Source organism: Cyprinus carpio, chromosome A13, assembly GCF_018340385.1.
Source record: "Cyprinus carpio isolate SPL01 chromosome A13, ASM1834038v1, whole genome shotgun sequence".
NCBI lineage: Eukaryota > Metazoa > Chordata > Actinopteri > Cypriniformes > Cyprinidae > Cyprinus > Cyprinus carpio.
In genome coordinates, this window is record NC_056584.1 from 27,655,520 (window position 1) to 27,678,681 (window position 23,162).

At 34.3% G+C, this 23,162-nt stretch overlaps 1 pseudogene; it reads left to right on the top strand.

The window, feature by feature from the left end:
* Window positions 1-735: 735 nt before the first annotated feature.
* On the top strand, window positions 736-5,163 carry LOC122147316 (annotated as a pseudogene).
* The last annotated feature ends 17,999 nt before the right edge of the window (window positions 5,164-23,162 follow it).

Below are 23,162 nucleotides of genomic sequence, written 5' to 3' on the forward strand. Positions count from 1 at the left end.
GCCCAAAAAAACGCCAATCTCTCAGAACACCCTAGCAACCACTTAGCAACACCCTGAGACCGTCCAAAACACCCCGAAAACCCCTTAGCAACACCCTGGTAACAGGTAACAACGTTTTTTTCTTTTTGTCTCAGGCCTACTCATTAAAATCACAATTTGGTTTTAACCATAGTTCAGTATACACAGTTGTAATATTACTAGTCCATACAAAAGTCATTATTGTACTTTAATAATGTACATTTTAATATATACATTTGGAAAATGCTTTTTCTCCAAAAGCAACTTAGCTTTTATCAATTCATGCATTACCTGGAAATGCATTTGCATTAAAATGTGAAGGTAATCACCAGTGTGAACCTTAAAGAAACGTTATTGCAAAGAAACGCTGGTTTGCTGTAGGATTTTATTTATTATATTTTATTAAATTTTTTATTTTATTTTATTTATTTATTTTTTGCATAGGCCACTTGATTTGATATTTGTTATCTAATGCAATGATACTCAGACACTTTTAAGTGTCCAAATGTATTTTGGGGGAATCACACACTTCTGTACCACCCAAAAACTACCTTGAGAGCCTCAGTGCTATGTCACTGGGCTGGCTTTAGAGGTTCTGATGCATGCATCGCTGCGGTGAGCCGGATTGGTTTCGACAGTAGTCCTGGCCGCGCATCTTGCTGTTAGCATCAGGCCTGGCAGCTCTTCTACTGTTTGACCGCTGACAGGCAGACAGAAATGCCACAGTGCATCAGCCACATCAGTGCATCTCAGCCAAACGCTGGAGCTCCTTCACTCCCCTCTGCTCCTCATCTGTCCATCCGTCTGTCCGTCCCGTCATCCGCCTGCAGGCGTCTCTCCATCCCCGCGCACAGATTACAGCCAGAGACACAAGCATTGTCACTTTCTGAGCTCATGGGGAGAAGATGTGAATAATAAAGAGAGAGAAATGGGAAGCAGTTTGTGGCAGAAGAAGAGGGAAAATAAAGTTTACACTGTCATACAGACAGCAGAGCGTCCTTCTGCCCAGGAGGGTAAATGTCATGAAAACATGTCTAAGACCCGACTGAAACAAAACCCTAAAGCTAAGAAACCTATGAAATCGGTTTTATTTTTCCCATTCACTTTTTTTTTGAATTGTAATAATAAAAAAGGATGTCTAATCAATTGAATTCATAAAACATTAACAATTTATTATTTCATTACAATTTTAACAATAATATGTAGTAATAATAGGGCTCTATGAAATTAATAATCAAAATTAAAATTAAAAATATATAATACATAAAAATTAAAAAAATAAAATTAGTTTACAATTAATAATTTATTACAATTGTAGTAATAATAGGGCTCTATGAAATGTACCCTTTAATTATTGAATACAAAAAAATGTGCACATAAGTATTTATAAAATTGTAATATATAGGGCTCTATGATGTGTTTTTGTTTTTGCAACTCCATGTTCAAAAGAAAAAAAAAAAAAAAAAAAAAGAAAAAGTTATAAATTTTTCTGCATTTGATTTTTTTTCATTCTGTTTTAATTAAATTTTACTAATCAGAGGATATCTCATCAATTGAAGTTCATGAAACAAGTGATAAAAAATAATTTATTAACAATTTAATATTAACTAGGTCTATACAATGTGTACATTTTTTCCCCCAAAATTCCATTTTATTATTTTCCCCCTTTTGTATTTTACATTTTTCTACTTAATTAATTAAACATAATTTCGGTTTTTTTTATTTTTTATTTTTTAATTAATACCATGTAATCAATCTAAGTCATAAAACTTCAACTATGTAATATTTATTTCATTTTATCCAATAATATGTCCCTTTGAAATTGATTTTTAAGACAATGCTGGTGTTGGCAATGTACTAATCTATAGTCTGTGGTTTATGATGGAATACAAATTTCATTATCAGAAATTGGGGAAATCAAACAAATCCACAAAACTTCAACAATTAAAACTTTCAATATGTAAATGAAATTTGCAAAAGTGCTGACATCAGGGTTTAATTTAATTTTAAATTAATTATTTTTATGATATGCTTAAAGATTTAAACAACTTTTCCTAGATTTGCGTTTGGGTGATTTAAGGAAAATATACAGAGTATATATATATATATATATAGAATATACAGTGATCCATTTTTTATGAGGGATTTCTGGGATTGGCTTCTGGAATTCTCTCCATCTCACGGAAATCGTAGGGCTCACTAGACAGCCCTTGTTTGGTAATTATCCCTAAGGGTTTTCTTGCAGGTCACGTTTCACAGGAACATACCAGCGGTGACCACGTCAGCGTCCAAAGAACTTGAAGAAGAGGCTAATCCTACTAAACGTAATGCACAAAAAATGTGCTGAGTGGAGTTTGGATAAAGTGTGCTCAGCAGCCGAGATCAAGTCATGGGAATGGTGTCTCATGAAAGTGTGCAGATGGCTGTAATCTGTAATGAGAGTTTCAGTTCTAAGCTTTAATCCAGTTTGGAGAGCTGGAGGGCTAAAAATTGCCACCGGAGTGACCTTTAAACTGGAGGGATATTGTGAATGGAGGGGGAGGCTCCGCTGTTTGGTTCTGTTGTAATCCGGGTCTGTATTAACCTGATGTCTCTGTTTGCTGCGCTCGGGAATCTGATGAAGCGTAAATGTCAGAAGATGTTTGCGAATTCACCCAATTGCATGGGATACTTGAGCGACTCCTTTGGAAACTCATCAGCAGAGGATCTTTCCGCATTCTCGTTTCTCTGTCTTGGCTGTGACTTTGGCCTTGGCTCTCTCTTAGGGTCCGCTGAAGGCGATTTAATTTAAAAAGAATTCAGCTTTTAGTGAAAAAAGAAACACGTCTCTGCTGCTGCCACAGGTTAGTGTTAGTATATTTAGTGCTTCATTATCATCTGTAACACAAACCAGTAGGTCATAAAGGTGATCTGAGAAAGGATAGAGACAGCATGGATTGATTCCGACTGATCTCGAGGTATGACTGTGGATTGCTGGGCAATTTTGTGCCAAGAGTAAAATTACAATGCTTTTTTATATAAACATAGCAACACTTTTCCACCCATATAATCAAAGTGCTTACTGAGGTTATGAGGGGGTTTTACCAGCCATTATGACTGGAATTCAATAATATTGCATGCGGTGTGATGGACGCACCATAAAACCAATTTAACTGGCTTTGATTTATGAAATATTTGGAGGAATCTGTTATTTTAGGTCACATTTTCTCAGGGAGGCGGCAGCTTATGCAAAATAAATTAAAGCATCATACAGAAAATAATGAAAATTCAAAACTATATATGCAAAATAATGGAAATAAAAAACAAAATTTGAAAAAAACAACTAGATTCAAAACTGAATTGACCCCACACAACGTCCTTGTGATTAGCATAGCGGTGTTATGGTTAATAAAATCCTGAAAGGAGAACGTAAAATAAGAAAAGAAAATCAGTATTGGAAATAACTTTTTAAATAAATAAAATAAAAAAAAATAAAATAAAGTTAAAATAAAAAGAAAATAACATTTTATTTCAGTTGATATATTGAAAATAAAAACTAAAAAATACTAAAACACAATGTCTAGATAGTTTAATAAATGACTAAATATAATAACCAAATAACAACAAAAGACGAACATAAACAAAAATGTAAATGATTCAAATATTAATATAAGCTATAATAATGTCTCAGTGCCAAAGTAACCAAAATATATATAACTTTGTATGTGCTTAATTGCAGTAATCGTATTGACAGCTTGATCGATTTTTCAGTTTTAGTAATTTGATACTTCAACTTAAACTTCGCATCTATATACATATTAGTTTTAAATTTTTTTTTTTTTATATTGTAGTTGGACTTTCCTTTTTAGTTTGTTGGAGAAAGTAAGCTTGTTAAGGCTTGCTTTATTTACTCTTAATTTCATCTTAAATAGAAACAGTATGTCAAGTTTGATCTTCTCGTGTGTTTTCCAGCTGCGCTCGTAGGAGCCGGTGGCTTGAGCTCGACCTTGATGCACTTGCAGCTGTGATCTGAACAGAAATTCCTTCAACACCGGACCCGCCAGCGGACCGCAGTTCCTCTCTTTTTTCATCTCTTCTCACGGTACTCAATGGCTAATCTTCCTGAGCTATGTTTTGTTCCTGGCGCTTCCCCGGACGTTTGATCTGGTTTTTGTTTGCCGCGTGCCAGAGAGTACATCCAAGTGTGGCCCGGCGGATCGACGTCAGCCCCAAGAGATCCGGGCAACGATACGGTCGGCCCTTCTTTAGTTCCCCCTCCAGGAACCAGCAAACACGCGATCAGCACAGGCATCATCATCGGCGTGCGGAAAGGAGGCACCAGAGCGTTGCTGCGAAATTGATGGATATCCATCCCGAAGTGTCGGCGCGCCACTGAAGTTCACGTCTATCGAACTGGGACGAGAACCGACGCACAAGGATTCGAATGGGTACCAAGACCAACATGCCCTATTCGTACCAACATCAGATCACCGTTTGAAAAAGACGCCGGGGTTATTTCACGTCTCCGGTGGCGCCTGACACGGATTCACGCCATGAACTCTTACATCAGACTCTTGCGATCTTGAGAGAACCCGGACGGAGAGAGAGTCATATCGGGACTATACGCAAGTCTACTTCAAACCGCTTGGATGAACCACAAACCCGCTACAGGGCCATCGAGAACATGCTAGTCAAGAACGGCGCGCTAAACAGCGCGCTACAAAGCCATTCCAGCGCAGTCTCTACGACGTCCACATGAGGAACTGGCTTCTTCAAGCCACTTTCCTCTGGAGCAGTCCACATTGTGGACGGGGATACGCTGATCCACGACCCCTTACACGGAGCTTCCAGCGAGTCGAGCGGAGCTCTTGGATCTGCCTGCCTCGGATTGTGGCGTCCAACTTCTATTTTAACCAGACCAAAGGGCATTCTACTGCATCCGCAGTGAGGGCCATGAGAGACTGCACTGCACAGAGTCGAAAGGACGCCCGCATCCGCCTGTTTAACAAGGGGCACTGTGCTGCGACAGCTGCGTTTGTATTGCGCCAACACAATCGGAACTTCTACCGGCTTTATAGGACGTACCTTTTAACTGGCAGTAGTGGGAGGCCGGCTGGAATTAGAGCCAATCACAAGCCAGCTGAGGGACTGCAGGATGACAGCTGATGCACCGTACAAACCACTCCGCCCTCGGACACGTCTCCTTAAATGCCGTCCAGCTGCATTTGTAAAGGGAAAGTTCACCCAAAAATTCTAATTCACTGTTAACGCTATACAAGATGTAGGTGCGTTTATTGGTTCAGTAGGACAGGTAAGAAGATTTTTTGCTGAAACCGTGTCCTTGGTGACTCATATAACGCAAGTCAATGGCTTCCAGCACTTTAAGAGTCAAAAAAGCACATACAGGCAACATGAAATTAAATCCCAGTGGCTCCTGACGATATATTGAGGTCTTATGAAGCGAAAAAATGATTGGTCTGTGCAAGAATCTGAACATTATTTACAACATTATTACTTGTATCCAGAGCCTCGGGCAAATTGGGAAATCCGATTCTTTTCTGCGAACGCTTCTTCGGACAGATTGTTTCAATGAATTGGTCCAATTATGTGCTGGTCCAAATTACTGCATGACGTAAAAATATATGCCCAATTATGTTATTAAAGCACCCAATAATGATGTGAAAGTGGATGGTTTTACCCTGTCTTAAAGCACATAAACGCATGGCAAAAAAACATATGAGCGGCTCATCTGTCCTTTGCTTACGGTCGAACTGATTTCAAAAGAACCGGTTCAAAAGAATGATTCGTTTGTGAACCGGGCATCACTCCGGACCGTTCACCTGAGGGTTTGGATTACAGGTGATAATGTTTTAAATCATTTCACTTCATACGATCGCAGTATATCATCAGTACTTGCTGGGATTAATTTCATGTTGCCTGTATGTGCATTTTTGGACTCTCAGGTGGACGGTAGCCATTGACTTGCATTTTATGAATCACCGAGGGGTACCACGTTTTCAGCTAAAAAATTCTTCTAAAAAATCTTCTCGTTCTACTGAAGAAGAAAAGGCATCTACATCTTGAATGCCTGAGGGAGAGTAAACTTAACAGAACAGTTTTCATTTTTGGGTGAACTGGTCTCTTTAAGACTTCAGAATGATCATGCGTTCATCGCTGAACATTGTAAAGGAGAGGGTAAGATATTAAAACTGTGCTGTGGGGGAATAAATAACTTTGCTGTCCAGTTGTCTGTGTCTTGTAGTACAAAGTTACCGAGACAAAGTCTTTTTTTTTCTCTCTCTCTTTTCTCTCTATTTGTTTGATAGTCTTGTACTTGATAATAAATGGTTCTGGCTTCCGAAAAGTGGGCCCTGAATATCTCGTCCGTCTCTTCAGCTCTGGTTTTGAAACATACAGGTAAAAATGGTCAGTTTTATACAAGCTCTAATGTCAGATAAAAATGACTGAACGACTGAAGGTAATCGAGTACAGAAAACTCGTCTTTTATTCGTTCCTGATAGGATTTATTTGTGTGACAGTCTTAATGTACAATATATTTATTAACTATCTGCCAAATAAATCAATGCACATAGCATAAAGAAAAAAAGAGGAAAGGGAAAGAAAGAAAGAAAGAAATGAAAGAAAGAAAAGAAGGAAAGAAGAAAGAAAGAAGTCAGGAAGTCATGTTTCAAATAAAAATTTGGGATGGGGAAAATAACATTCTACATTAAGTTTTGGGACTCACGAAATGTAATCTATTGATGTAGTTTTATTTGTTGTGAGTTTAAATAATAGGCCATGTAAAAAAATAAATAAAGATGCTGCGCACTGCTGTACACGCAAGCATGTTTATTACAATTTAATAACTATTATAGGTTATTACATAGTTTGAATTAGCTTTTATTTTTATATTGTCAGTTTTAATTTGTTTATATTTTAGTAAATTTTGTTGTTTTTGTCATTTTTTATATGTTCCTAAATAGTTTTAATTTACTTTGATGTAATTTATTCATTTTAGTTAGTAATTTTAGCACTTAAACTTATTTCATTAATTGGAGAAGGCCAAACATTTAAAATGTTCCTCATTAGTTTACGTTTTTCATCTATATTTATATTTTATATTTATATATAAGTTAGTACTTCTATTTACTTTTCAGTGCAATTTATTTAATTTAAGTTAATATTTTTCTAATTTTGTATTATTATTTTTTATTTTCGTTATGTGCTTTTACATCACTTTTTTTTTTGAAATAATTTTTCTAAATGGTTTTAATTTATATTAGATTCCGTTTTAATACCAGAGCTTAAACTTACTTCAGTTAGTTACCAAGGCATTTCATTTAAGTTTTTCATCTAATATTTATATTTTATTCAATTTAAACTTTATTTCAGTTCAATTTAGTTTCATTTGTAGTAATTTTGTTATATGCTTCTCTCATGGTTATTATTTTTGGTTTTTGAAAATATTTTACCAAAATTTTATTTTATTATTGTATTTATTTATTTATTTATTTATTATTTATTTATATTATTTATTTATTTAGATTTATTTATCTAATTAGGCACTTCACACTTCAACTTATTTCAATGAGTTGCCAAGGCAACATTTGAAAGTTTTTCATCTAATATGATATATTTTATTTTAATAACAAAAATGTGTGTGGTTGTTGTTGAAAGTTTTTATTTGATAATAATGTCATTGGCACACATAAATACCCTCCAAAAGTAAGTATAAGTTACGGATTATTTCACACACAGAGCTGATCTGCAGTGCACTTGGTCATTTGTAAAATGCGAAACGCCTAGCAGACGGTCCGTGAACAAGGAGCTGTGGTCAGAATGTGGAATCTGTCCCGACAGAACGAGTCAGTGGGGTCAGCTGAAGATGCAAGACAGTGTTGGAGAGGACAGTCAGGAACTGTTGTAAGAATAAAGCATCCGCTGCTTATCTTCACCATCTATTTCCCTTCTCCTCTAGCATCCTATCCTCTGCTTCCATCTGCATTCCTTCCAGCTCATCAGGTTTCCTCATTCTCATTACTTATAACAGCCGCTCATCAAGCATGCATGCATCTTCTTCTCAGCACTTCATCATCTTTCTTCTTTATTAGGGTTATCACACTTCTGAGCGTGCTGACCTCTGTCAGTGCACTTCTTCCACACACGCGCAAATTCATGAAATAACTGTTGATTGTGAAAGGGAATTGTTTAAGAACGCAGCTCATATTCATATGCAGCGAGACGTGTAAAAGTTTGAAGAAGAAAAAAGACTGCTCATTTTTACACAATTATAGAAAGATTTTCAAAAATAACCATGTTTTAATTGGTTTCATTTCATTTTATATGTTATTTTCTCACCTCACTTATTTTATAAAAAAAAAACATAACTGAATTAATTTAATTCCAATTTTATGTTGTTTATGGCTTAGTCTCACGTTTTGGTCGTTTTTTAAAAATATTTCTGAATGTTTTAATCCGTTTTTTTTATTAAATTTTTTATTTTTATTTCGTAAGTCATTATTTAGTACTTTCAACTTCAACTTATTTCAATTTGCTCGCCAAGGCCAAAAATATTTTTTAATTATTTTAATTTGTTTTTATTTCATTATTCTATTTCAGCTGTATTTCAGTTGTAAATTATATTTTTATAATCATAAATTCATTTTCTTTTCTAATTTTTATTCTTTTTATATTTTTTAATTATTTTAATTTGTTTTTATTTCAATTTTAGTTTTATTTCAGGTAGTCATTTTAGTACTTCAGCTTAAACTAAATGAAAATTAAGAGTGTTGCCTTGGCAACTAACTGAAATAAGTTTTTCCATCTAATATCTAATAGTTATTCTATTCAGAGTCCTATTCAGTTTAGTTAAATGTTTAGTTGTTATGTGCTTTTCTTCTCCATGTTTACCCTTGTGTTTTAGATTATCAAGTAGTAGTGTTAATAATTCACCTAACACTTTATTTTAATTAGTAGCAACATTTCAAAATTTTGCATTTAATTTAAACTTTTGCATCTAATATTTAATCTTTTGTTCGACAAAATTTAGTACTTAAACATTTATTTTTTTTTTTTTTAGTAATTTTATGTTAAGTAATTTTATTACTTAAACATTTAGTTTAGTTTATCATGTAATATTTATATTTTTATTTCTATTTTTCAATTCAGTTTAGTTAATTTGGTTTAGTAAACTTTTCAGGCTGCTTTTCTCATGTTTATTAGTTTTTGGTTTTATAATAATGTTATTTTTAGTTTGACGTCAGCGCGTCCGCTTCCATTGATGTTTTCTGTCTGCAGATCTTCATGAATGAGCCTGACTGTGTGAGTGAATGTTAGAGAGTATTCATATTCGCTGCTCACTCGACGGTACTGAAATTTAATATGTTTTTCTCTTGAGCTTTCCCAGGGCTTTGAAGGTTCATCTAAAGCGTTTCTTTCTGTTTGTTTCTTTCTGAAGTTTTGAGTACAGTAGCACCAATCTTCAGGGATGAAAACAAGCCTCGTCCTGCAGTGTTTGGGTGAGGAAGTGAACAAAAGAGTCGACAGACTGAACCGCGTTATGCAGTTTTCAGACACCATGAACTGGGCTGTGGTTGCCTAATAACATACAGCTCTGTGCATGGAAATACCCCTATTTCAGCTTTTTAAACATCATAGCCCCCCACAATCAACAAATGTGTTTAAACTTGAGCTTCTATTTACCTCAGTGCGATGAATTATTTACAGAATACGATGTGATCTCTTTTTTATTTATAACAGATGTCTTTTTGTTAATATTTATTCAAAAATTACAAATGAGGAAAAAGTAATTCAAATATTTAACACAAAATATTGTAACCAAAAATGCAAAATTACAATTTTTTTTTATTATCATTAATCAAAGATGCATCAAATTGATCATAAAGTGATTTATAATGTTACAAAATCTTTCTGTTTCAAATAAACACTGTTTTTTTTTAACTTTCTGTTCATTTGTGAATGTCCTGGAAAACTAAAATGCATCACAGCTTCCACAAAAATATTGTTGCGCACAACTGTTTTCAACATTGATAATAATAGAATGTTTCTGAGCAGTAAATCCTCATATTAGAATGATTTCTGAAAGATCCAGGTGACACTGAAGACTGGAGTAATGAGGGCTGAAAATACAGCTGCGCATCACAGAAATAATTACCGTTTAAACAGAACACCAAATTAAATAATAATATTTTTTATGTTTCTGGTCTCATTGTGAACCATTCATCATTGCACACTATTTTAAAAAAAAGTCTTTAATTATGTCTTTTAATTTCTTTCAACATCAGACGGTAGGTGTACATTAAACATGCACTAGGAGTGACGGTTGAACCATTTATCTGCTTAAAAGTTTCACATATTGGTGCATGTAATAATAGCAGTAATGCAGTATATATATGTGCTTCCTACTATTCTATTCCAGGCAACTGATTGACGTCTGTCAGATATATGATAACATGCACTTAGAAATCACCATGTAAGCAGCTCGGGAAGCTCCGGGGTGAATCTCAGTCTCTGTCTGTCTCCCAGTTCGCTCGATGTAAGTGACAGAAGGTGTTTGTGGTTTTGGTCGGTGATCTGTCTGACCCCGTGGCGTTGACCTGTCCGCTCTGCTCTGTGTTTCAAGCAGCCCTCTCACCCGAGAGTGAGTGGTGCGGACGGACGACGGCTCAGAGTCAAACACCGCTCAACACCCTTTCAGACAGTGATTTTTCAGAGAGTCCTCTGTAAATTACACAGTAAGTTCGCTTTCATTTGTGGATTGACACCTTCTTTAAAGTAAAACAGTTCAGATAACAGTTTTTGCAGGGATATGTGACACACAAAAAAAGAGCAGATTATGTTATATTCTTTTTCAGTTGTTTGTGCATCTGTTTTACATCATTTTATATGTAAAACACTTATGAATAATGTATGTTATATAATATATAATATGCTGAGAATGGCTAGTGTTGCATCAACATCAGATATGATTCTCATCTTAATGAATTCCTTTTCTTTATTTATATACAGGTTTTATAATTATGCCGTTTTGTCATTTTTTTTTTATGCATTTAGCAGAGCCCTTTATCCAAAGGCAACTTACAAAAGAGGCACAAAAGCAATTTATCAAAAGCCAACTGTATATTTTATTTGACATTATTTAATGATGATTTGACTATGAAATAACTGCATTTCCATTTTCTACATTTTTTTTAAATTACATTTCTAGAGATTAGAACTTTATTAAGATGAATAATGTGCTTAAGTGCTAATAAATGAATACAAATTAGTATTCAGAACTTGTGATTGACACATGATTATTATAAACATTCAAAAGTGAAAATATTTTGACTTTTAGCAGTAGTAGGAAAAATAAACAGTTTTTTTTTTACACTGTGATTGAGTAATTTTGTCAGAATGAAACAGAAACAATATATCTCTAAATTAGTGTACACTTTTATTCAAAATGTTGGGCTTAATACGTTTTTTATGTTTTTGTAAGAAGTCTCTTCTGCTCACCAAGGTTGCATTTATAGGAAGTTGCGTTTATTTTATGTCAAAAATACAGTAAAATTATTTTGGTGGAAATATTATTACAATTCCCCGAAACTGGCTGGTTTCTATGTGAATCTCTGTAAACTGCTAATTTATTTCTGTGGATGCGCAGGCTGACATTTTCAGCATCATTACTATCCAGTCTTCAGATGTCTTGACATGGATCGTCGCCTGAAAGTCATTCTAATGATCGATTTGCTGCTGTATAGAAACATTTCTGATTATTTCATATGTTTAGAAACAGTTGTGCTGCACAATATTTTTCATGGAAACTGTGATGCATTTTAATTTTTCAGGATTGACAAATGACAGGAAAGTTCAAAAGAACCGCATTTGTGTGAAATATGAAGCTTTGTTACATTTTGAAAATGACTTCGCACTGTCACTTTTGATCAATTTAATAATGCGTCACTTGATAAATACAAGTATTCAACTTCTTTAAAAAAAAACTAAACTTTTGAAAAAACTGCGGCTTGCGGTGATCTTATTCACCTTAATAAAAAAACAGCTGTTTTAAGCTCCGTTTTCAATCAGCACATGCCGTTATTGTTGAAATGCAATTCATGTCCTAAATAATTGCTTAAGACACAAACACAACACATCCTCGTCCTCATACGCATCGCTTGCACATATGCACCAGTTCTGTCTTCTTCTTCCTCTTTTTGCTCTGTTTATTTTTCATTTTGTCTGTTTGTAACATTGGAGTTTTAATGAGGCTGACCTGTTCACATTAATGCTGTTCATTATAAAGATCAGAGATATTTAGTCCACTTTCTATCGCATTCTCCGTCAGTCTTCAGGGGCTTTAATATCCCTACAAGCAAGCTCATGCTGTGAACACTGAGCTCTACATAGGAAGGGCTTTTCATTGGTTTGCATTAATTATTGAGATGTTTGTTGATTTATGTTTTCCTAAACATCGGTGCAGCTGCTTTTTCAGCGAGGTTGGAAACATTGTGTCTGTTGATCTGTTTCCTGGATCTGACCGGCTGTTCAGAGCAAGAAAAATCCCCAGGGCTCAAAATCAGGCCGGCTGTTCAGAGCAAGAAAAATCCCCACTTCCCCCAAAAACAAAAGCTTCTCCAAAAGGCTTTGGTTTATCCTTGTTTTAATTGAATGCTTTAGATAAAGTTTGATGAACGATTATACTGCCATACCTTCACATTAATCGTTTAAGGACTGAAATGATGCATTTATTCCTCATCTCATTGTGTTTGCATGCATAAAAAGTCAAGACACATTAATTTATATTGTGCTTTATATTGTTTCAAAGCAGCTTACAGAAAAAAAAAACAGTGTTAATGTAAAATTAATCAATTATGAACTGAATTCAGTTCAGCTGTAAAGCAGCTCTACATGAGACAATATTGTCATTATTCAGATCAATTCAGTTCAGGTTTTCTTCTCATCTGACAGTGTCAGCACAAAACTCATTTTTGCAGGGTACTGGATCTATATTACAAAGAACGATTCCCTTGCATTCTTTTGCAGCACTGGTCTATGATTACAAAGACTGATTCCCATCGATTTTGTCCTTATCATTAATCAGGTTTAAAGCATGCAAAGCATACAAGTTGCACAAGTATTTTTTATTTTTTTTTATACAGACATTATTCAGTAAGTTTCACACCTGTTTACTATGGAAGCTTATATCCTCCACAGATTATAAAAATAAATTCTACACACATTATTCAGTAAGTTTCACACCTGTTTACTATGGAAGCTTATATCCTCCACAGATTATAAATATAAATAAAAAGGTATTTTTATAAATAAAAAGTTTTTTCTTTTATTTACTTCTAACTATACGTTATGTTTTTTTTTCTCTCGCGACGATGCAAGTTTATTACCTCTTTGCAATTGTGACTTTATTTCTCAAATTCATATTTTTGCGATTTTATGTTTTTTCCCTCTATAAATAACACAATTCTGAATTTACTACTTTTTATCTCACATTTCTAAGTTCATATTTTGCAGTTCTGAGTTTAAGTACATCAGTTCTGAGTTCATATCTCACAATTCTGAATTTATGTCTTGCATTTCCAAATATATATTTCATAATTCAGAGTTTACATAAATAAATACCAAAATTCCAAATTTGTATTTCATAATTCAAAAGTATACATAAATAAATCACAATTCCTAATTTGTATCTCATAATTAAAAGTTTAAAATCAACCAATCCCAATTTACAACCACATCAGCATCTGAGTGTGTATCTTGAATTCTGAGTTTATATCCACGTGTCCGATTTTACATCTTGCATTTTCCAGATTAAATCTCTCACATTTGTGGATTAATGGTCTTACACTCTGATTTAATGAAATCTGAGTCTACATCTCGCAGTTCTGAGTTTATAAGTTTGTCTCTCAAAATTCCGAGTTTACATATCACAAATCTGATTTTATGTCTCGCTTTTCCAAGTTTATATTTCATAAATCTGAGTCTACATCTCGCAGTTCTGAGTTTATATCTCACAGTTCCAAATATATTTCTCACTATTATGGATTTAAATCTCGCAATTCTGATTTTATGTCTCACAATTTTGAGTTTAAATATCACAATTCTGATTTTATGTCTCACAATTTTGAGTTTAAATATCACAATTCTGATTTTATGTCTTGCTTTTCCAAATTTATATTTCGCAATTCCGCGTTTATATCTCACAGTTCCGAATTTATATCTCCCTTTTCCACGTTTATGTCTTGCAATTCTAAATTTATATATCACAATTCTGATTTTATGTCTTGCATTATCCAAGTTTATATCTCCCATTTCTAATTTTTTGTCTCATCAATGCCGATTTTATATATCACAATTCTGATTTTTATGTATCACGTTTTTCCAAGTTTTATATATCAACTTTCCGATTTTACATATGACCTTTTTCAGAATACTGAATTTTAGATTTCCCAAATTCTGTCCTTTTTGTATTCTGGCATAAAATACTACTAAAAAACTAACAAATAAATATAAATACTAATAAATAAAAAGTCCATGTGTGACTTTTTATTTCACAATTTTATGTCTAGCAACTGCAAGTTTACATCCTGAGTTTTCTTTTTCTCTTAATCAGGTTTCCAGAGTAACAAGAAAATCTTATTATTTTACTTTTTGAACATAGTTTTACTTCATGGTGGAAACAAGCTTCCATAGCTTACAGAGAGACTCTTGGTGATATTATAATGAATGTTGTTTCCATTGTCTTTCACGCCTGTTATTGTGTTGTCCTGCACTCAGTCCTTCCCTGTAAACCCCATATAAAAGCTAAATGAACTGCACTCAGTCCTTCTCATGTCAGACCTTGACTTTCGGCTTCTATTCGGGTGTTCTTGCCTGAATAAAGGCACAAATCAAACGTCCTGACTAACGCGTTCCAGACTCCTCTCTGGTAAACAGACCGAAGTGTTTGAATGATCATGTGACATCATGAATCACGGGGCTTTCAGCTGTTCTGACAGTCAGGACGGACTAATGAAGGTTCGGCGGAAGAGGTGTAGAACATAGGCCGTTATCTTTCCATCTCCAGTCTCTCCATCTCTTGCTTCCCTCTGTCTCTCTCATCTCCATCCTACCATCTCCCTGTGTAACCGGATTCTGAAAGCCTCTCTCTGCTTTGACTGCGTTTACGCTCTCAGTAATTGAGCCGGATGATTATGATGATGATTATCTTGAGTGCATATCTATTCTTTAAGGATGTTAAATCCATGCTGTCAGATCATCTAGGATTCACTCAGCTCATTGTTTTCGACGCTGTCAAGGAGAGAAGCCGCGACTGACTTGGTGTGCAGGGGTAGAAAGCACATTTTGCACATTCCTTATGGCCGAGAATAACAAATTTTAGGTTATATAAATGTTGTAGAACATAATTATGAACGTATTGCTTAAAGCGGTGAAATGTTTAATAATTTTAATGTTTTTTCAAAGGTCCACAAAAAATGTATTTTTACAACATTCTGCTAACTTTACAATCCCCCAAAATCTAATGTTATTTGAATGATTATTTTTTACATGTTTTAAGAATTTGTTAAAATGTCAGGTTTTCTTCGCGGTGATTAGAGCATTATTTAAAGGTTACAAAAACTTTTTAGTCCCACAAAAAAAAACTTGCGCAATTTGAACTTTATTTTTTAAATCCTAAAAAGTTAAAATAGCCACTTTTCGCGATTATAATATTATTTAAAGGTTACATAAACGTTTCTTACAACATTTGCCCAAAATAACATTATTTGAATGTTTATTTTTAATATTCTAGGAACATTAAAACGTCAATTTTATAAGTTATAAGAAAGTTCCATAAGCGTTAATTCAAGAACTTTTGGCCCTAACTTTTATATAACTTAAAAAAAAAAAAAAAAAAAAAAGTTGTGAGAATGCTTCGTTAGCTGGGTATTTATTTTTATTCTGTTAACTCCATACACCATCATAATGGTTTATGTTTTGGCATTCATATAAATTATGTTTAATAGCTGTTATCTCTGTTGTACACTTTGAGTCTTCGGCGCGTAAATTCCTCCACTCCCTTTTATGTTTGTGCATGCAATGTTTTAATTAATTTGATGATGCTTTTCCAAATCATCACCAATGGAGTGTGTTGCACATTCAGCCCCGTCCACGCATTTTACCATGTTTAAATGGCATCGTACTCTCCTCAAACGCACCAGAAGCGTCCATTGATTCAGTCTGATTCTGGTCATAAGTCAACAGTAAATATGCTAGTGCTGTTATTGTCAGCGGCTTCAGGACTATAATTACTGTGTCTGCATAAATATTCCAATATGCACCAATAGAGTTTTGTATGCAGCCTTCTTGTTCATCTCAGCAATATCTGTAAATCATAAAATGCACAATGCATGATGTTAAATACCACAATTCTCCTGGTTGTTTTATTAATGATTTTGAAACTTTAGGCACAAAAACATCAGTAAACTGCATGTTTTTCTGACACGTTTATTCAGATGTTTTTCTCTTAGGTCAACTCATTCTTCAAGAACACTAGCAAAGGTTGACAGCCGACAAACACACTTTGTCACCCACAAAACAATGACCTAAAAAACACTAACAACATGTAGCATCATACAGTGTTTTCTTGTGTAAAACAAGGACACACCTCTGTATATAATTCACTGCAAAATATGTTACTGGAATGAATCAGACATGTTTACATCGCAATACAAAACTATTCAGCAGTTGTCTCCTTTTGTAATGAAACTGAAAGAGTAACACCTGTGTAGATGTTCATCTACAATGAGAATCAGCTGTGGCTGGTCCAATTGTTTTTATAGCATTTAATTTTAAGATTTAAAATATATTTTATTAAAATATTACTGTAGAAATGTAGCAAATTGCTGTCTTATTCAGTTTTGTATTATGTTATTGTTTTGAACATCAGTTTAACAGTTTTGAAAACAGTATGTAAGCATGTGCAAATTGGCCTGTATGTACAAAGAGTTTAATCGTAATTTATCAGAGGATTCCAAATATCAATGATATTCAACTATCATATAAATCCTGATGATCCAAAAATACAATGCCCTACTATTTCTACATAATGCATCTTGTGCATAGCTTCCAACATGACTTTAGGCTGGTGGGTCAGTTAGTTTACATTTACATTGCACACTAAATTAGTGTATCCTATAATTATCAGCAAAAATATAACAACATCTTGTGATCAACTTTCAAAAATGTCAAACATTTTTACACAAAATGGAATAGATTAAAATAACTTTCTATTTTCATTCAACTCACTAGAAGTTTACCTTCAATAATTTCACTCAAGATTGCTTAGTGAATTTCACAGTAATTACAAAGAATGGCCAGTAACACTCCTAAATTAAATGTGAAATGTTTTGAAGTAGACACAGACTGAAATTGTGTTTTCCTTGTAAAACTTTCCAGTAAAAACAGCCAAACTAGTGCAACTTACTACGCCGCAAAACTGCAAAAGACCAATTAGTGACTTTGGAGTGCTTTAGAGTAAAGAGATTTTAGCACGAACAATTCTGCATATAAGGATTAGAAGTGTTTGAATGAAAATGTCTTTATCTTGCGTAAAAAACACGTGTGCAGGGATAAGTTTAAAAACATGCAAAAATTAATAAAAGATACATACGGGGGATGATTTTTATTATTCGATTATTAATGAATTTATTATTATGCTATTTTTTATTTATACATCATGATAATGTTTTTTTTTTCTAATCACTTGCATTATGGTATTTTTACTGGACACAGTACATTAACAGCAATGAAGAATATAATACCTTTTTATAAAAATATCTCCATTTATCACCACAAAATCAAAAGAAGCAATAAGAAATAATAGTTCCAAAACACATTTTCTCAAAATCTTAATGAGTGGATCTCACAAAACATCTCCATTTATCACCACAAAATCAAAAGAAGCAATAAGAAATAATAGTTCCCTAGAGAAAATCTTTTTCATGACATTATTTCAACAAAATTCACACTTTGCATTGCATTCAAGTAAAAATACAATAATGCAGTCTATACAAACAAAATAAATAAAAAAAATAAAAAAAAAAAAAAAAAAAAAATAAAATAAAAAGTAAAAAATATTATAAAAAAAAAATTAAAATAAAAATCTCAGTAATGCAATAAAAAACCAAGCAAAAATACAAAAATACAATAATTAAAAAAATAAAAAAAAAAAAAAACTTATAGTGATTTATAAATAATAATATATCATAATAATAAATTCATTAATAATCAAAAAAATCATACGATTTTTTCATTTATTTACTTATTGCATTTTAAAATTATTTTGACATTGTTTTTTACGACAGTTAAAGACATTTTCATGCGAAATTCTCATCTTATATGCAGTATTGTTTGTACTTCCATGTGAAAATACAATAATGTTATCATAAACTATAAATTAAAGCCATAAAAATACCATCACGATGCATAAATACATGAATTTATCATTTCAGTTATCATAATTTTTTTACATTATTTTGATGACAATTAAGGACGATTAACCCTAAAATTTTCATTACTGCAATGCAGTATTTTTTGTTCTGAATTCCAGTAAAAATACAATAATGAAATGATTAATGAAAGCCAGAAAACAAATTATCATGATTTATGCATCATCAGATATTTTTGCATTGCAAAAGCAAGCCTTAGACAGGTAAACGTGTTTGTTTATGAACTCACACCTCATTAACGCCTCGACAGAAATGCATCTTCTCAGCCTGTTAAACATCTGCTGCATCCGACCGTCTCACACACACAAACTCACACTCTCACGCTCGCATTCAGTGCATCTGTGATGGACGACAGAAAATATGTGTCCAGTTCTTGCTTTCAGATGCTCATGACTAACATTTTCCCATCGAGTCACAGCATGCAGTTGAAGGCCGCTATTTCAGACCTGCAAAGCAAACGGCGCAGGAAACAATATTCCCCCTCCCCGTCTTTGTTCCCTTTTAATTGACTTTTTAACGAGGTAACGAAGCGGCGAGGCAGATAGTGAATGAATGCAAGCATCCTCTACTTTATCACTCTGTCTTGGAGAGCGGCAGACTGAACACAGAGACATTCATTATTACCTCACTTATTGTGTTTCTGTACATCCAGAGAGAAAACAATGCAGCTCGAGCATTGCACGAGTGCCTCGTCTTACACCAAACCACACGCGGATCCCGAATCCTAAAGCTTGTGTGTGAAGAGCATAAAGAAATGAGACAGCATTCATTTAGTGCCTTTTTCCTTTCGAGTCTTGCCTTTATGTGTCTTTGCATATGTGTGCAACCATCCATCGGTTTACTGCTGCAGCTGCATCACAGTAAACAAACACTATAAAAGCCTAAATAGATAGAAAATCAAAGTGTGAGTTATTGTAAAGAAACATGCACAAACACATTATTAATACATTTTAGTATTTATTATATGTATTTATGGTAACTAACTATTTTTTTATTATTATTATTGTATTTTACATAATGGAAGTGTTTTTTTATTATTGTTTTCATTTTTAATTTAGTTTCAGTTTTTTTTATTTATTTTTTTTAATTTAATTGTTATAACGCTGGTACTTCATTATGATCACATGACCTCATTATCAATGCACTGATTGCATTTAACAGTTATTTTACATTTTTATTCCACTTATGTAAAAATATCTCCACTTTGACAGTTTGGCATGGGAAAATGCAAACAAATAAATAATTCAAATTAAATATAAATCAATTTCTAAAAACTATAATTTCTTACTACTTCACTCTTTAAGACTTGTTTTCAGTTATATTTTTATTTTTTAACTAAGAAATTAAAAAAACAATCCTCAACTTTTTACCATACATTACATGCATTAAGATTTATTCCTGATTTTTGTGGGATACAGTATGTGTAGTGTGCAATGTTAACAATGTGCAACTTTTGACCCTACTTTTCATGCATGAAGACAGTTTGCAAGAGATGCAGCATGCATACAACATTCACACAATTGCATACTTCTTTACTTAACATAGTAAGTAAAGCAGCATGCAATGAAACATGTTTTTAAGCAGCATTGCACTTCATTATGATCACATGACCTCGTTAGCATTGAGCTGCATGCCATTATCTTGGCAGAGAGAAGCTGTAATTTTTCATTTTTGTATTCAAATTCTATGGTAAACATGCCTGAAGTTTTAATTATTTATTAATTCAAAAAAAAAAGACAGCAATCCAAGCAAACCACACCATACTTACTGTAGAAACAGCCGTGCAGTGCACTGCTTTGCACGGAAGCAGAGATGAATGAGCCAGCAGGTGGCGCCTCTGTATCTAACCAGACGTGGTGTGACCTCAGTGTCTGAGGTCAGTATACACTCAACCTCGGTTAACCGTTATTCACAATGCACACAAAACAACAGAAGAGTCACCGTCCGTATATTCATCTTTAGAGCCAGAGTTTACGGAAGCCGTCCTCTGAGTCACGATTCATATGTCAGGACAGATAACGCAGATGATCAGTGTGTTTTCAGACCTCCTTCAGCTGTCGTCTCCACTCAGTGTTTCACACACGCTCTGATGGACGCCGTTCCCTCCTGACCGCCCCACACTGTGACTGACAGCTCATTACCTTCAGCCAAACACAAACAATATAACCTTCAGAAATCTGAATGCCTTGCTGCTACCTGTTCAGTGTGTGTGTGTGTGTGTGTGTGTGTGTGTGAGAGAGAGAGATGTGTGTGTGTTTGTGTGTGGTGTGAGAGAGAGAGACAGAGAGAGAGAGAGAGAGATAGTTGTGTGTGTCTGTGTGTGTGTGTGTGTGTGTGTGAGAGAGAGAGAGACAGAGAGAGAGAGAGAGAGAGAGTGTGTGTGTGTGTGTGTGTGTGTGTGGAGAGAGAGAGACAGAGAAGAGAGAGAGAGTGTGTGTGTGTGGTGGTGTGTGTGTGTGAGAGTGAGTGAGTGAGTGTGTGTGTGTGTGTGTGTTTTGTGTGTGAGTTTGAGTGGTGTGTGTGTTGCTTGAGTGTGTGTGTGTGTGTGTGTGTGTGAGTGAGAGAGAAAGAGAGAGAGATAGAGAGTGTGTGTGTGTGTGTGTGTGTGTGTGGTGTGTTGTGCGTGAGTGAGTTAGTGAGTGATGAGTGTGTGTGTGTGTGTGTGTGTTGTGTGTTTGTGAGTGAGTTGAGTGTGTGTGTGTGAGTGAGTGTGTGTGTGTGTGTGTGTGTGTGTGTGTGTGTGAAAGAGAGAGAGAAATTGTGTGTGTGTGTGTGTGTGTGTGTGTGTGTTGTGAGTGAGTGTGGTGTGTGTGTGTGTGTGTTGTGTTGTGTGAGTGTGAGTGTGAGTGTGAGTGTGTGTATGTGTGTGTGGTGTGTGTGTGTGTGTGAGAGAGAGAGAGAGAGTATGTTGTGGTTGTGTGTGTGTTGTGTGTGTGAGAGAGAGAGAGAATGAGAGAGTAGATAGTGTGTTGCGTGAGTGTGAGTGTGGCGTGTGGGGGGTTGCGGCCGTGTGTGGTGTGTGTTTGTGTAGAGAGAGAGAGAGAGAGAGAGAGTGTGTGTTTTGCGGTGAGTGTGAGTGTGCCGTGTGGTTTGCGCGCTGTGTGTGTGTTTGGCATGTGAGTGTGGGTGTGTGTGTGGTGAGTGGAGTGCGTGTGTGTGTGTGAGAGAGAGGAGAGAGAGAGAGCTGTGTGTGTGTGTGTGTTTGTGAGAGAGAGAGAGAGACAGAGAGAGAGAGAGTGTGTTTGTGAGTGTGTGTTTGTGAGTGTGTGAGAGAGAGAGAGTGTGTGTGTGTGTCGAGGCATTTCTGAGGTCAGTTCTGCTTCATGCCTCTCTCACACGGGAGAGTTTAATATTTCTGCAGGTCGTTCTGACCCACAAATCACTTCATCTCTCCAGTCTTTCAAACGCTGCTCACATGTTAATGGTATTTTTAGGAGATGAACTGGGAGCTGCTCTGTTTCAGGTTTATGTGCTTCAATATGAATTTGGACGCCTAAATTACACTTATAAATATCTGAACATCACACATAGTATCATTCAGTATGTGGAGTTGGGTGAGAATTTTTTTTTCATGTTTTTTTTGAAACAAGCCTCTTCTCTTCATCAAGACTGCATTTATTTGAACAAACGTACAGTAAAATCATTAAAATTGCAAAATATTATTACAACTTAAAATATCTATTTTCTCTGTGAATCTCTGTTAAACTGTAATTTATTTCTGTGATGTGCAGCTGTATTTTCAGCATCATTACTGCAGTCTTCGGTGTCCACATGATCTTCAGAAATCATTCTAATATTGATGATTTGCTGCTCGAGAAACATTCTGATTATTATCACCATTCAAAACATCTAATCACCACAACATATCTGCAAAAACCTATACATTTTTCTCCACAATTCCAAATCTTTGATGTATAGAAAGTTTAAAAGAACAGCACACACACACACACACACACACACACACACACACAGACACACACAAATATATATATATATATATAAAAACTGACAAAAGCACATAAAATTCCTCAAACTGAAACTAAATTGAAAATATTAACTTAAAATGCAAATAAATAAATTACACAAAAAAACAACTAAAACACAAAAAAAAAATTAAAAAAAAAAATAAAAAAATAAAAAAAACAAAAATAAAATCCAAAAAAAAAAAGAAATACTATAATAATATATAATTTAATGCTTGTTTGTGCATAATTATAAGTTGATGTTCTGATCTTTTTTTTTTTCAAGCACATTTTACCAATTCCAAACTGCATCAGTCTTAATAACTAATATACATTTTGTATATAATTATTATATAATATATAGTCATATATAAGTGTTAAGGAGGGCTGGAAGGGAAAATGTTTTATATTCAGATGTGTATAATTATTAAACAGGTTTTCTTTTACACACACACACACACACACACACACAAAGGAAAAACACACACAGACAAAAACACACACTCACACACAGACACATACATACACATATACTTATATAGTATAGGATATTTTAGTGGAAGTATATTGTTGGACATTTTTAATCCACATCAAGTGTTTAGACTGAAATTTATGCGAAAGTACATGCGTTAGATTTAAAGTGTTAACCGATTTTTAATTACCTTCATTACATTCATAGTAAATGGTCTTTTGACAA